The 16,789-nt window shown below is 40.8% G+C and overlaps 1 protein-coding gene across 20 annotated transcripts in view; it reads right to left on the bottom strand.

Moving 5' to 3' along the window:
• Window positions 1–16,789, bottom strand: part of FYN (FYN proto-oncogene, Src family tyrosine kinase) — a 106,659-nt gene that overhangs the window by 74,205 nt on the left and 15,665 nt on the right. The window contains exon 1 of one of the 20 annotated variants that reach the window (XM_083433677.1): window positions 16,581–16,699. The exons of the other annotated variants lie outside the window; for them this stretch is intronic. The gene's annotated coding sequence lies outside the window, so the exon portion shown is untranslated. Of the gene's footprint in view, window positions 1–16,580; window positions 16,700–16,789 lie in introns of those variants that run through there. 20 annotated transcript variants of the gene reach the window in all.

Here is a 16,789-nt window from a genome sequence, read left to right as displayed (position 1 = left end):
ACATGCATACTTTTCATTGGATGCCAGGACTGGGTACCCTCCCTCCCTCCTGTTCTGAACAGAGGAGAGGTGCAAAGAGCTGAAGTGACACAACCTGCAAGTGTAACCACAGTGCTAAACAGATTGTGCTCAGGAAACAACAGTGTGAGAGTTTGGTTTCTGCCTGCTTAAAGACTTCTATCTCTACAGTAAGGAGGTTTCTGGAGCAATAATCACAAGCATGTTCTAATCAATACAGATGTACTGCAAACCATGGTTTACAAACCCATTTCAAATCATGGTTTCTAGTTTCTGGACATTTGCAAACCATGGTTTAGCTATTCAGATATAAGTGTGGATGATCATTCCAGGTTTCATAAACCATGATTATGAAGCCAGAACAAATGCCAGGGATGAGTTTGTCTTCTCTTTCATACCAATGTGGCACTTCATTTCTGGATTGTATTAAGACAGTTACCCCATTCTGTCCAACTAAGGAATTCTAGCTTAATGTCATATCTAGCTTAATGTCATATGCTAATATAACACACCTTAAGCCAAAGTGTCTTGTTCTGACATAAGAGGGAACTGTGGCTTAATACAAGCTAGAAATAAAGCACTGAAGTGGTACATGAAGGAAAGAGCACTAGCTTTGTTCTTGGTTCCAGATCTTAGCTAAGGAAGAGAGAGTGTAACCATAATCCCTGATCTGGATGATACAGCTGCTGTATCACGCTGAGCTAAAAAGACCAGCAAGAAACAAAGTGGGTGCAACCTAATCTCCAGAAGATTCGCACAATCCTGATAAGCCATGACTTGGCTTACTGTGATGTGTGAACCAGGCCACTGTGTTGATGGATGCCTTACTGTGTGTTCTTTACTGATGGCAAGGTATGAAGCTTTCTACTTCATCTCACTGGAAATAGTTCCAGGAATGTCTCCTCTTTTTCCTGGTGTTTAAAAAAAATTAAGTGTAAGGTAACTACAGTGTAAAGGAAGTGCTTTCCTTTCTGGAAGTACTGTGTGATATAGGTGAACGTTTCCAAGAATGAACTCTAATGCAGTTGCTTAGTGGTTCTTTCAGATTGTTGATTTAATTCATCTGGCTGTAATAGGTAACACTTAGAAAGTGCTGCCCAGAGGAGAAAACTTATAAAAACAAAAAAGAGTCATCAGTTTAGTAAATCCCCTCGATTGCCTAATCCTCCAAAAGCCCTACTAGTAAAAGTCTTTTCAGGCTTGCTATTTTTTAAAATTGAAATTATGAATGAATTAATAAGTTTTGAAATAAAATCCATTCTAGTTTGCAGTTAGCACAGAAATTTTTAAAGCTGTATACAGATGCATTATGACTCCTATTTAGAATCCATTTATAACAATACACATTACTCTTCCTAAATCTCAGGCGCAGAAGTGCACACAAATCTGAGTTTTGCTGTCGTATTCCAAAGCACATGTCAGAGGAAGTACTGAAAAAGAATGTGGGACAGGTGGATCTCTGGATGCTCTGCATATCCCTTTGCATGACCCCATACAACACTGGAGATCAAAAGAGATTTGCAAAAGGCAAATGAAGACAAAGGGCTGTATTAAGGGATTTTTCTTACCTGGTTAAAAAATCCAGCTTACTACATTTTTAAAAATCTCTGTACCCTTTGCTTGGCTATCCTGCCTGTATTTAAAAAGATTACTGCTTGATGGCCTTTGGTTTTCACTATTGGTTTACTGTCTCCAACTTATGCCTTATTAGAACCCACAGCAATAGGATATACAGTGGTACCTTGGGTTACATACGCTTCAGGTTACATATCCTTCAGGTTACAGACTCCGCTAACCCAGAAATATTACCTCGGGTTAAGAACTTTGCTTCAGGATGAGAACAGAAATCGTGCTCCGGCGGCGCGGCGGCAGCAGGAGGCCCCATTAGGTAAAGTGGTGCTTCAGGTTAAGTACAGTTTCAGGTAAATAACGGACCTCCGGAACAAATTACCGTATTTTTCGCCCTATAGGACACACCGTCCCATAAGGCGCACCTAGTTTTTTAGGGGGGAAATAAAGAAAAAAAATTATCCCCCCCCCCAGGCAAGGGGCTGGGGCGGGGGAAGCCTGAGCTTCCCCCGATGCCAGCCCCCAGAACAGGCAACTCTCCGCAAGCCGTGGGAGCCCGGCGCGGGCTCCCACGGCTTGCGGAGAGCTGCGCAAAGCCTGGAGAGCAAGAGGGGTCGGTGCGCAACGACCCCTCTCGCTCTCCAGGCTTCAGCGAAAGCCTGCATTCGCCCCATAGGACGCACACACATTTCCCCTTCATTTTTGGAGGGGGAAAAGTGCACCCTATAGGGCGAAAAATACGGTAAGTACTTAACCTGAGGTACCACTGTATTTTAAAACAAGATAGGTTTTTGATAGTACAAACAAGTTTCTAGAGAATGTTCTTAATCACTGATAATGTGAAATGATTCTCAATTCATTTCTTTCAAAAACGAGAATGAAAGGTGTTTTCTTAATCTTCTCCTGGAAGAAAAAGGAAACAGGCAATTGATAATTTCCAGAGTTATACATTACAGAACTGAACTGGAGGTTCCTTGACTGAAAATTAATTCACTACACTTGCTGCTGAGGAAATCCAAAACTTGTGCAAATTTATTCTACTTTTGAAGATTATGTTAAAATGCAAAGCCATATAGATCTACAGTAACTTCTGGTATGATTATAGGCTCTGGGGAAAGATTTGTAGCATAAATGCAGCTGTCATGTTAACAACTTTCTAACCTCCAAAGATATTTTTAACTCCATCCATGCAATTTCAAGTATTGATTCCTTTCTTTCTATTTTATCCAAAGCTACAGTTGCCTCTGAAAAGTATAAAGTCAGCCCTTTGAAGTTCTTAACTTTTTCAAGCTATACTTTCCCTCCTATATATTTATAGAAACATCAGATACTCTAAACTGTGTCATTTAGCTTGCTTATAAGTCTCACTTCCATTTGGAAGCAGTTTTCGCATTCACACAGATCTATTTCACAGAACAAATGCTGAGCAGAGAAGACAAGGACATTTTTTATATATAAGCAAATACACTGGTCTACTCAGCAAGAGCAAAACACAGCTTTTTGATCTAGTAACAGGCTCTGAACCACATAGTAGTGCCACATGGCATATAATACTTTAAAACTAGTTTTAGACTAAATGATAACTTTAGAAACGCATTCAGTGGCTTCCCATAGTACCCAAAGAGAATCAGATAACCACTCAAAGAAGCATACAGGCAACTCCCCGTTTGCCAGGGGGTTGAATTCCAAGGCACCACATGAGTTGGCAGGACGTACGTAAGACCCCCCCCCCTTTCCGGTGCTGAAAACAGTGCGCGTATCAGTTCTACGTACCTCAAATGTGTGCAAATGGGGAGTTGCCTGCATCTGGTACCCAACATCTATATCCAATTAGCATATTATGTTATTTATTAATTCATTTAATTTATGCCCTGTATCCTCAAGAAATTTCAAAGTTATCATGCCAGTTACAGGAAGAGTCAACGTACTGGTACATCAAGAATATAGGATAAGTGCACCTTCAAAATCTGAAAAGTTGTGGAATTGCTTCATGTGTAACCTACCTAGATCACAGCACAACCTGCATTTAATCAAGCTTTGGCTCAATTTGCTTCTGTCAGTTTTGCGGCTGCATGGCAGGCTTAAATTGCTAGCTAAGCATATGATGAGGCAATCACACAACTTCACCAAGAGCCACAAACAAAATGAAAACGCAAGCAGGGTACTTCATGTATGACAGGAGGGTTTCAGAAAAGCATACCCAAGGCACACAGATACTACAAAGTTTCATATTGGTTGCGGAAGAAATCTTTTAACTATCACAGCTTTCTCCCAAGAATCTTTTGCTGTTTGGCAAAAGTTCAAAGAATTTGCTCAGATTATAGCACTGTAATCGTATACATGTTTACTCAGAAGTAAGTCCTACTGTTTTCAATGGGCCTATTCCCTAGTAAGTGTGTTTAAGATAAATGTATGCTCTTTTGGAGGACCATTCATCTTCCATCAAAGGGAGGGGATGAATGGTTACTTCTGGGGTGGGCAGGTAATGGGGAAGGTCGCTCTCCCGTCCCAGGGACATGGCGTGGCCAAGAGCAGCTAAGCCTCTGTACAAAACCCCTGAAGACTGAATATAACTGTTTTTGCTGCAGCCCCAAAATTGACATGCAAAAACTTCAGATCAGCATCGATTAGGGATTGCATCCCAGGGTTCTTTAAGAAGATGCAATTACTATTAAATCTGTTAGAAGTTTACCATATATGCATCTAGAAGTCTTACTCAAAACATCTGTCAAAGCATAGGGAAATTGTTTTTTATTCGTTCATTAAAATATAATGTGCTTTTCCATCCAAAAGCCCCTTGAATAGGGAAATGGGGGTTAAAGCAAACTTCTCACTGACAACTAAAATGTGAAAAGAAACCCAAATTGCCCTTTCGACCAAGGAGAAGCTAATCCTCAAAGGTTAACAGAATATCTCAGATTATCTCAAGACTGAGTTCTTTGCGTGACTCATTTGTTCTTCCAGCACAACAAAAATGCCGACAATCAGTGTTAAGTCTTGACTGTGTAGCCCGATAATCATTCCATGTCTACAGAACATACCACCACAGGAATTATTAACACATCATGGGTTGCAACATTTCCCACTTAGTTCAAGTCAACCTCCAGATTTTTTTTCTATTTAAAAACTCTAGGCAGCCTGCAAACTCCAAATATTTTCACTATTTTCATCCAAGAAGATGGAATAACAAACTCATTGACATGGTAAGGTAAAGCTAAAGGGACCCCTGACCATTAGGTCCAGTCGTGGCCGACTCTGGGGATGCGGCGCTCATCTCGCTTCATTGGCCGAGGGAGCCAGCGTGCAGCTTCTGGGTCATGTGGCCAGCATGACTAAGCCGCTTCTGGTGAACCAGAGCAGCACACGGAAACGCCGTTTACCTTCCCGCCAGAGCGGTACCTATTTATCTACTTGCACTTTGACGTGCTTTCAAACTGCTAGGTTGGCAGGAGCAGGGACCGAGCAATGGGAGCTCACCCCATCGCGGGGATTTGAACCGCCAACCTTCTGATCTGCAAGTCCTAGGCTCTGTGGTTTAATCCCTTAACACACTATTCAGAAGCAATGCAGATGCTGCAGAGGTGTTTGCCATGGGGGGAGGGTAGAACAGCACTGAAGAAATGGTATGTGATTGTTAAAAATGAACAGACTCAACTAACCAAAGCCCATGAAAGGAATCTTGTTGCCCCAGGACTGATAGGAAACTGATAGTTAGAGCTACTTCAAGACAATGCTTACCAAGAGTTACTTACCAAGGCCTGCTTAATCCAGAAAATAGTGGGCCATGGTGAAAGTCCTTAAACACGTATACTTCATATGTGTGCTCAGTCACATTAAAATATACCTGCCATGTATGCTTGCCAATTGATTTGTAAATGTAGCATGCCAGTGATCAATGGCCTGGTTTTGTTAGGATGATGACATTATACATGAAAGGGAAAGCACACATGGTAACTGCATTTAAATGTAATCAGGCACATGTGAAGACTTTACACATGTAAGATCATGCCTGTATAAATAAAGCCTAAGCAGAAGTTACAAAAATAGGGTTTTCTGTGTCTCTGCCTTTTGCCACCAAAATGTTTTAAAAGAACATTGTTCAGTGCCTTCACCCAAATTCTCTTCCATTTGAGGAGTATGACTTTGGACATATTCATGTCACAGGAGTAGCTGAGGGCACAGGACTTGATGATCTCTTGCTGCTTGGCTTTCCTTAGCTTTCTGCATCACATCTCCTTCTGGCCTTTTGCAGTATCTGTTCCTTACTTTAGCATCTAAAAGCTCATTCCGATTCTCTCCCTCTCCATTGCCCAGGGTTGCTAGGGGTGAGGAAGGAAGAGTAGTGACCAGGACCCACCCTTATGCTAGGCAGCTCATTTCAAACTGTGGATTCATTCACTTATGAGGTGGGGGGAACTGTTGTGAATGACCCGCCCAGCCTCCTATTTCAGTTTTGCTGTGGGCCCATAAACCCTCCCCGAATGTCTGCCAGTTCGCACTATCCTCACTTCTTTTTCAGTGGCACTGCTGGAATTCAAAATGTTTCACTTCCTTTTTATTTTTAATCTTTCATGTTATTCTTTATAAAGCACAGACTTCTGGAGGCTTCTCCTACCCTCACAGGGCTTCTTTGGAGGTTTTCCGTGATTCAGGAAAGCCAAACAGAAAATAACAAATGCTATCACTGAAGTAGAATAGCTATTTTCCTTTTTACAAAGCCTCTCCTCAGAAAAACTGACACCAGAGCATTGTAGTCTACTATTGGATGCAATTGCTGCCTGCTGAGTTTCCCTCGTCTTCTGTTCACAGTTTCCATCACTGGCTGAACTATTTTTATCAAGGCCATTATAACCTGCAAAAGCATGAAATGGACTTTAGTCCATTAAAGCATATACCATAATAAATTTGTCCGCTTTTAAGATTCTTTTAAGCCACAATACAACTTTGTTGTTCTTCCACATATATAAGGCTGCATATGTCTCTGGGCAAATGAACTCGTGTATGTCTGTCCATCTTCTCCTTAAAAGCGTTGCTTATCTGAACTAGGGAAGTACCATCAGAAAGCTCAGAGGAAGGAGAAATTAACAGGCTAGTTATGGTTCTCTGTAACCTACTACCGCAGAAGAAATGCCTTTCAAATGCTTCCAAGAACTACATTTGAGGAAACCCCATGATGACTGACAGGATACTTGGTGCCAGTGCTTTAGTAATACCACTAACTAACTGATACATCAGTTCCTTCCCTCATATCTTATCTATTTGTCAGATACCAAATCACAAGTCTGATTGGTATGATGGGGGGAAAAACCAGAAGGGTGCTGAGAGCTGCGGCCAGTTCAGCAACACTACAACACTGATAAGAAAATAACTACAGTAGTAGCTTGGTTTACGAACAGCTTAGTTTATGAACAACTTGGATTAAGAACGCTGCAAACCTGGAAGTAGGTGTTTTGGTTTGTGAAATAAGAACATGTTTCGCTTCCTGTTGAGTGGGTTCCATTTGTAAATTGAGTCCGCCGTTGCTATGGGAAAGCAAGCCTTGGTTTAAGAATGCTTTGGTTTAAGAACAGACTTCTGCAACGGATTAAGTTTGTAAACCAAGATACCACTGTATTTAAATACACCATAAAATATTTGGGTAGTGAAAGCCTGTTACATGCAGAAGGTAAGCAGAAATTAGGACAAGCCATTTCCTAGCAGAGGACAGTTAATGCAAGTTAATGACATACACTTTTATGTCCAAATGGGAGCTTTACATTAGTGGCTGGTGCTAAACTGTTTAAAGATTCATTTTACCAGATGTAGGAATATATACTAAGTCACACTACTGGTCCATCTGTCTATACTGACTGGCAACAGCTATTCAGGCTTTTAGGCGGGGGTCTTTCCCAGCCCATCCTAGAGAGACCAGGGATTGAGCTTGGGACCTTCCTGCATGTAAAGCAACTGTTCTACCTCTGAGCTATGGCCTTCCTAAACAAACAAGGCGGCAGCAATGCTAAGGAAAAAACAAGACTATAATCTCTTCTATCGGAAAGGTTTCAAAATAAAGCCCAAAGTTCCACACTCTTTCTAGCTGTAGAGGAAAACATGTCCTCTCAGCAGCCATTGCAAAACAAATTAATAGATTTATCACTAAAAAAAAAAAAACCAAACCCCATGAACACAAATTAACACAAATTAATGTTTGTTTTAAAATTAAATTAACGGTAGTTAAGGGCTTTATTTGACCTATAAAGCCTTAAACAGCTCATACCCTTAAACCACAATACTTCAATAACTGCCTCTCCCCATATGAACCAACCTGGACCCTATGATCATCATCTGAGGCCCTTCTTTGTGAGTCTCCTCCACATAAGGTCCAGAGGGTCTCTTCTGTGGTGGCTCACCATTTGTGAAATGCTCTCCCCAGCGAGGCTTGCCTGGTGCTGACATTACATATCTTTAGGCGCCAGGCAGAAACATTCATCATCTTCCAGGACTTTGGCTAATTAAACAATCGATGGCCTTTTAAACAGTGGCGGGGGGGGGGGTGTTATTGTTTTTGTTTGTTACTATGTTATGCATTGTTGTGTTTTTATATTGTAAACCACTGTGATCTCAGATAAAGGGTGGTATAGAAATCTAATAAATTATTATTACTATTGGGACAAAACAAGAAGTCATCTGCATGATATCTTCCACAGCTTTTCTACTTGTAAGCAAACGAGATTATGGGAGATATAGTCCCAGTCTGACACTATTCCAAGGGATCCCAGCACTATGTAAGACAGCACAGAAAGGTTAATGGTAGTTACTTTCAAAATTATAATAACATGGAGAATGCGGCTGCAGTATAAACAAAGTAGGTTCCAGAGATCATTTGGGGGTTATAGTGGACAGCATAGCTGGTTCTAGTTTTGAGAAGCCTCAGCAGTATCCCATCAGATGGGTCATCTGCCCACCAGTTTCCTCTGTTCAGTGGCAGTAGGTTGCCCTTCTGAGGACACTGAGACACCAGTAGCTGCCCAATGGTAGACCCCTATAATGACATCCAGGTATGCAGGAGGTCAGCAATGGGACAGAGGCACTAAGCTACAGTCCTCACCCAAATTCATTAATCCCTGGGCCCTTAGGCATGAAGCACCCACCACGTTAGCACCCAGATAGTTTTAACGTTTTAAAAGAAATAATTTTTGTGTACTTAATATTTTATTGCTCCTGACAGTTGCCAAAGAGTACTGGCTTTGAATAATTCGTTTATGAACTGAACAGTTGTGGTATAGGCAAGCTTCCCACACACTGCTTAACCATGTGGCTTCATTAGGAAATGGAAAAGAAAAGCTTATTCAGTTTTTATGACTATTCACCCTTTAGCATCTCAGCTGAGGGGGACAAGTGATCCTATTTATGTGAGCTGCAGCCATCACGTTTTTTTGTTTTGTTTTTTGTTTTTGTGAGCTGGAAGCCACAAGCCTCGTTTAATGCAGACCAATGAATATGCCAGCCACGTTCTGAAAATGCTTATCTTAAAAATATCGGGAATTGTTTGCACTTTAAGCTGCAAGCAGATTTAGAAATACTGAGCAAATTTACTGTGTGTGTATTGTATACACATTTGAAAAACACACACTCCACTATGAATGCAGGCTTTTTTTTTCAAGGAAAAAAAATAAGGGCAGCAATTGTTGTCTTTTGCAACAAGGATAACATGTTTGAATATACTTTCATCAACCTCTTGATGCACTCTGCAAAAGAATACTGAGCTAAACAATGACTCAACTCTGCACTTTCCTTCTCTGTTCCTTCTGTGCACATCCAAGCCACTGCCACATCCTGCTGCTTAGTCTAGTTACTATATAACCTCTTTTGCTAGCCTCTACTCATGCCAAATACCTTGAGAATGGATGTCCTAAAGCTCTCTCTCTCTGCCACTACACTCATTACTATTGTTCCAATCCTTAAAACCTTTAAGTCTCACTATCAGTTTACAAACTGAAATCAATTGACTAGTATTTACCACTCCACCTCTGATTGTTTCCCCCCCTTCACTAAGCGTCACTGATTTGTCCTTCTCCTTTTGTCCTTCTCTCAGGAGTGCATAGCTCTATGTGCACATCTGCATTTTCAAGCAGTTAAATTGCTATTCAGGAAATTTTCCCTGCTTCACCCCATCCACTATTCCTGTGGATTAACCAACATCCTGCTTTGGATATTGTTACTGCCACCCTCCCCTCTTGATAGTGTGTGGAAGGTAACACTTTCCTTGTTTGCCTATCCGGTGTACTGGTCCATACTCTCCTGCAACTTGATGCAAATAGAATCCCATCATGTCATTGTTGGTGACTGTCAAGAAAGTGTTTAACTCACATTTCTGCACTACTCCTTCCTACCCACACTTCATTCGAATATTTATTCAGTCTCTCTTCCCTTCCAGTTTCCTGTGAACCCGACAACACCATGGAAAGCCCTGGTGAAATCGAAAGTTATCTTATCAGCTGTTGGTTTTTAAACAACAGCATTAAATTATACATGCCCTTTTGGAAAACAACGATGAAATAGACAAGGCTTTTTCCTGACCTTATTGATTTGATCAAAGAAGAAAGAAAGGTTTGGAAGATGATGACACAATCATAGAAAAGGAAGTAGAATTGGGTAAAGGAGCAGAACCCCTTAACAGTAACCAAAGCAACATAGTGAGGAGAGATTAAAATGCTAAAAAACATATTCCCAAGTAAGCCAAGCTCTATGGAAAATAGTTGGTGGATCGCTAAAACTATTGCAGATTTCGAAAAAAACTGCTCAACAGCAACACACATGAAAAATGCAGAATGAAACGTGGTTGTAAATCTATCTTATATGGCCAGCAATCAATTTAATAGCATTATACAGTACAGTGGTACCTCGGTTTACATACACCAGGTTACATACGCTTCAGGATACAGACTCTGCTAACCCAGAAATAATACCTCGGGTTAAGAACTTTGCTTCAGGATGAGAACAGAAATCGTGCTCCGGGGTGGCGTGGCAGGAGTGGGAGGCCCCATTAGCTAAAGTGGTGCTTCAGGTTAAGAACAGTTTCAGGTTAAGAACGGACCTCCGTAACCAGAGGTACCACTGTACATCAATTAATGCTTCATTTTTGTCTTTCACACATACACAACAACAGTGGGAAAGAACCTCAAAAGCCCTTTTAAGCATGTGAAATCCGTCTTTGTCTTGTATACTCCTGTCTTAAATGCCTCTTGTCACGCTTGCATCAGCCTTATCCTCTACATCATCCAAATTAGCACATTATTCTGCCTACAGATTTCTCCTTAAAGCAAAATATACTTTTGCCAAGATTTTCCTAGACCTCACATTTTCTACACACTGCTGGGTCAGCTAGATTCTATTGCATTCCCATGTAGCCTTTAACAAATCTTATCCTCTTTCCTCTATTTTCGTCTCATCTAGCTGCGTCCTTTCATTAGAAATTACATCAGTCCTGTCTACTCTGCAGCATTTCTACGATGCTGGCATGAAGCAGATATGAAATAGTATTCAGGTCAGGAGATGGGTCCCAAACAAAGACATTCAATGCCCAGTGGTGGAGATTCCTTACTGGCTAAAAGGTTGAGTATCTCCCATACAGTCTACCAGCATAGTCTGTAGTCCAAAGGCTCTTTCAGACTAGCAGGTGGTATTCAAAAACATACTTGAAATTCAGGTTGTTAAATTAAAATGGATTTGGCATGCTTGCACAACAAACAAACAAACAAACAACCAGATGTAGAGGATCAAGAGAACTCCCGTCAGTTTACATGGGGAGGAGGAAAGCCAGTTCCTTTGTGACATTCACTATTAGGGTTCTTGTTGAAAGTTTCAATATATGGATTTCCATAAATTTATTTCACCTATGCTGGTATTAATCTTGACCATTTGGCAGGAAGGAAAACTAACTAAATAAAATTGTAGCAACTGTAATGCAAACACAATTTTTGTCTCATACAAAGAGATGGATGCAACATGAATTCCTAGGCCGCCTTTTTGAGCAAGATCTTTCAGAGACCCTGATACCAACAATCTTACTTCTTTCCATACATTTTCCATTAGAATCATAGAATTAAATAATCTCTTCTTCAAATGCAGCTCCTACAGACATTTAGGCTGCAATCTAACTCACACTTACCTGGGAATCAATCCCTAGAAATAGCTCACTCAGGCTTACTTCTAAGCACAGGATTGCATTGCAAATCCAGTGAAAATATCTTAACTATCCTATACTACACTCTTTAAATTCACTCAAACTTGACTCTCCTTTACCAATATATAACTCATTAGAATTCTCCAGTAGCTACATCACAGTTTTAATTCAACAACAACTTGGAAAAAATGTTTGAAGACCACTAAGCTTAAAGCAGTTAGCTCTGCAAAGGCATTAGTATGCTTTATGCAGAGCCAGATAAGAGATCTGATTTGATTTATTCTGCATTCCCATCTCTGCAACCACTTTAAAGATAGTACAGAATGAGTTTGTCATGCTGCCTTATACCACATTTTAGCTGCAGTTGAAGTAGGTGACGCTGAATATGTGATGGTCCTGCCAAAAGTACAAATTAAAGGACTAGAATTGTCAAGATTTTGATTATGTTGTCCCAAGGCTGTCCAGATTATGTAAAAAAAGAATGTTTATGCAATCCCAGTATGTGACAGGATTGCTGTTCTCTGTGATACACACAAAAAAATCACAAACGTGTTTCACTGCTGGAAGCTTATTTCCAATTCCAGTTTTAGACAATTAAGAGACACTAACTTGGACTGGCAATGGCTGATGACGATTTGCAGTGGATTGTTTTCAGTGGAATGAGCATGTGGATGCACATTTGGATAAGGCCCAAATGCTCACTCCAGTGAAAACAATGTAGTGCAAATAACTGAGCAGCACTCTGATCAATGATGCATGCCTAATTAAACAAAGGGAAATCCATGCAAAGAAACATGTTTCCATATGTGGAACTTCTCAGATGGATTAATACAACCTAGATAGGATAACCATTGTATTCCCTCTGCTCAACAGGGAAGCACCTAGCCAAGGTATAAGGACTGGGGTGGGTCTCCCTGAGCTTGGCTCCAAACACCTAGCTCTGCGGGTAGCTATTTCTGGTCTCCATGTGCCCCATCTGGGAAGTAACAGGCTCAAGACCCTCCAAGAAACTACACCTGGCTTGTCTTTGGCTGTAAGACTGAAGGCAGAAAAACCAGGTTCATCTCCTGAAGTCACTGCAGTGGCACTGGCTCATGGTAGGGGCAAGGAGGGAGATAAGTAGCTTGTTTTCTCTCCCTTTCACCCACTGAAGCCACCAGTCACAGAGGGCTGTGCTACGTTGGGATAATACCTCCTTTACAGTTTAAAAGCAGAGGTGGCAAACCTCCAGTTCAGTGGCCTGATCCAGGCCGTGTGCCTGTGTGCGAGTGCAAGAGTGAGGTGTTGCCTCAAGGTTGGCCAAGGCTGAAAGAGGCCATGATTTTTTAAAAAGGCTTGACACTCTTGAGGTTGGAAGTCTTGTGTGCAAAGAAATCAGTACTGGAAGATGTGCAGGTGCCTATGCACAATTCACAGTAGTTTCCCCTTTGCTGGCATTCTTGTAACTTAAATGGCAGCATGTTGCCTCGTGGTTGGAAAAGATTAGGAGGGGGAACTGGGATCTCAGGAATGCATGTATATTTTCAGCCCAAGGGCAGTGTGCATGTGCCTGCTTCTTCTGCCATTTTGGTCTGTGTCTTCTACCATTTTGGTCTGTGTCTGTTGTTGTTGTTGTTTTAAAGAAGTGAAGATTTTCCTGCACAACTCAGGAGCAGGAAGTCTGCCCTGGCACAGAGAAATATACTCATCTTCTCTTTCTGACCCATTTTATCGCTGATCATGTTAGCACATGGGACATCCACTTGTGCCAAAAACAGAAATGAACACATGTCAACTAATCAGACTAACATTATAATTTGCAGGATTTAGCCTATGGTTCCTCTGAAAAAGAAAGAAGAGGTCTGATGTTGAATATAATATCTCATATAAACTTATGCATTAAACTTCTCATACATGGGACCTTTGAATTTCAACCTACTGATAATTTTATCCATAAATATGTATGGGCTTAAGTAAGCTGTTTTCTGACCTATGGAACAGTCTTTTAAAATGTGTTTTTATAAAAAGAAACGATTGTTCTTATAATTAAGTGTTCTTTGTATAACTACAGCATTAATATGTACTAGGCAACTGTATTGTGAAGATTATAAGTCTGTGCTAATATTCTGCTTTGGCCTTTTGCCCACTAGTAATAATAAACTTTTGAATTAATTTTCTCCAGGGCTACAATTTTCAATCGATTTAATTGATAGCTTTACTAAAGCTTCAATGACAGATTAAAATTAGTATTACTCCCCATTTAATCAGTGGGCTTGAGATTAGGAGCAAAACTGAACATAGAGACAGATTCAAATGAGTAGTCAAGTTGCCAAATTATACATTTCCTTGCTCAGATACATTATTTTGCTGGCTTGCAATAATCATCTCAAATATGGGGCAAGCATCATAGCCCTGCAATGTCTCTGGTTTGGATTAAAATCCAAAGATTTTAAGTCCTCCCTTCCACCCTGACAGATGCCAGCTGCATGAGGGAAAATGCATTTTCAGCATGGCTATAACAACATGCCATGTATCAGAGGGGTGTGGAAGGGAGGGAGAGACCTGCCAGTCCTAAGATCTGCAGAAAAAGTTAAGGTGATGAAAAGTAGCTGAAGAAGGAAACAAAACATTATTGTGCTCCCAAGGACATATTTAGGAATATCATATAATCTGATTTGATTGACAACTGGGTGAGAATAAATTGAGCAATTTTCTGAGTAGAGTAACATATCTTGGTTTTTGAACTTGATCAGGATAGTTTACCCCATCACTACAGATCAGGCTGAAAATAGCATCTTCCCTAACATCAGTTGGCTGCTTTAAAAAGTAATAGTTTTTGGGTCATAGGTGAAATTACACAACCATCACCAAACTATTATGGGCTGTTCACATGACAGCGTGCAGGGAGATGGCATGAATGTATGGGCTCCCAGAGTGTAGCTCACAACCTCTTTGCTTCCCCCCAGTCCTTTTTACTGTTGTACCACTTTGAACTAAGCCAAGGTTTGGCTTCGTGTGTCATCCAAACTGGGACTTGTGGTTAAGCTTTCTCCTTGCTAACTACGATCTGTTACCTTGGCAAAGTGACAGCAAGCTTTTTGCCAGGACCCCACACATTTGTGGAGCTTTGCTAAGCCACACTTTGGCTTACCATGCTGCGAGAACCAGGCCAATGTTATGTACCAAATCAAAGAATTCCAGTACATTGCCTAGTTAAGCCCCACCCCGCATAATCAATCACATGACATGGTGCACGCACACTATTTGAATGGGAATGCCCATCAACTTTGCAGGGGGCTAAACCCCCTCAAATATTTTATTCTGGGGGCCAAAGCCCCCACGGCCCCTAGGAGTTGGCTCCTATGCCAAGAAGATATCAATCCTATCCTACTGCTGCTCCTCTACTTTTGGAACTTGGATTCTGTCTGATAGTCTTTAAGATAAGGAATTGATGAGACCGATCCACTATGAATAAGCAAAGTTGTAGTTCCCCAAGAATGAAAACCTCTGTGGCAAAATGCAAGCTATGAAGCGGGGTTCTTGAAGTTCTCTTTCACATGATAAAAATGTTAAATATTCATGGACACACTTTTCTTCTTTTCACTGTATATCACATGAACCTCAATAGGGTTTTTTTTAAAAAAAATCCAATGATGTTTAAGTTTAGGAGCAGAAGGCAGAACAGGCATTTTGAGAACACATCTGACAATATTAAGTCAATTAATACTGATACGCCAATAAAACATTCAGCAGAGCAAAATTCCACAGAAGACTTCCAGCAGCGTCACACACACAAAACGGCACACTTTCCCACTCAGAAAATACATTAAAGCTTTTCGCCATTTTGCTCCCTTCCACACCAAAACTGACAAGTATAATATAGAAATCAGTTGAACATTGGAAAATGTGGTTGGAGAAAACAGCAAACAGATGGCTCAGCAAGATATAGGGCTGCTGGTTTTGCTCTTAATTTTAGTTGTATTTTAAAAACATTTCTAATCACCCCGATGGATTTACAATGTTGCAAGTTAAATAGATCTTTTTATTTTAAGTGCATTGAAACAGGCACACCATACATAACAAAGTATATGTATAACAAAGGTCTCTTTTTATTATTTTTAAGCACTTCAAATAAGAAACCTAATGACTTCACCACATGCAAAATATATAGCATGAGATCTTACTTGTTTAATAGCACAAGACAACTATAAACCCCATGGGAAGCACCCCACATATTTTTATCTTTTTCCCTGGGAATTTTTGTTCAAACTAGCAACAAAATAACAGTGTTCCCATATCCTTTTTTATTTTTTAAATCAGCGCAAGCCAGTGGGAATTTTGTCCTCAGTATTAACTGTTGCAGTTGGGGATCATGCAGTCCCAATGAAACAGCTGAAAAAGACTTGCCCATTTAATAAAAAAAAACCCACACTCCTGCATGTGATATTTATTTATTTAATCTGCATTAAGGCACACACAGAAAGGGGGCAGCATTAAGGTGCTTAGCCATATCCTGATGACCCCACCCCACCCCACAATTCTGCATTCTTGAATTTATGTTTGGATACCCTGCACTGCATCAATGTAGCTCTATGGCAAACATTCTGTCAGTACAAGGATTTTGCCTTGCATGATGGAACATCCTTCTCCCCGCAAGTGCCCCTAAATCTGCTCTTGGGGTTTCCCAGAGCAAGAGTCTGCGTGGTTTTCCCCCTTGCCCTGCTTCTTTCCCAGGGAAAACCTGTTCTTTAGTGCTAAATTGGACTAAACATCAATATGGAGAGAAAACTCACAGTGGCTACTGTGAAAACAGGATGCTGAGCCAGATGGGCTCTTCTTATGCTCTTACCATGTCTGGAGAGCAATTTGGACACAGCACTGACCTCCCCAGGTTCCTTTTATCCTCTAGGCAATAAATTCATGAGAAAGAGGAGAGATCTTTCCCCAACCTTTCATCTCTGAAAGCAGGAACACTACAAATCAAGATTTCAGAATTAGTGTTCACAAGTGTCTGACTCTGAAATGATATTCACACCTACCAGTGCCGCTCAAGTTCTG

This window comes from Podarcis tiliguerta (genome assembly GCF_965153285.1).
Source record: "Podarcis tiliguerta genome assembly, chromosome: 3".
NCBI lineage: Eukaryota > Metazoa > Chordata > Lepidosauria > Squamata > Lacertidae > Podarcis > Podarcis tiliguerta.
The sequence above is the reverse complement of the archived record's forward strand: the minus strand, read 5'-3'. Positions and strand labels throughout refer to the sequence as shown.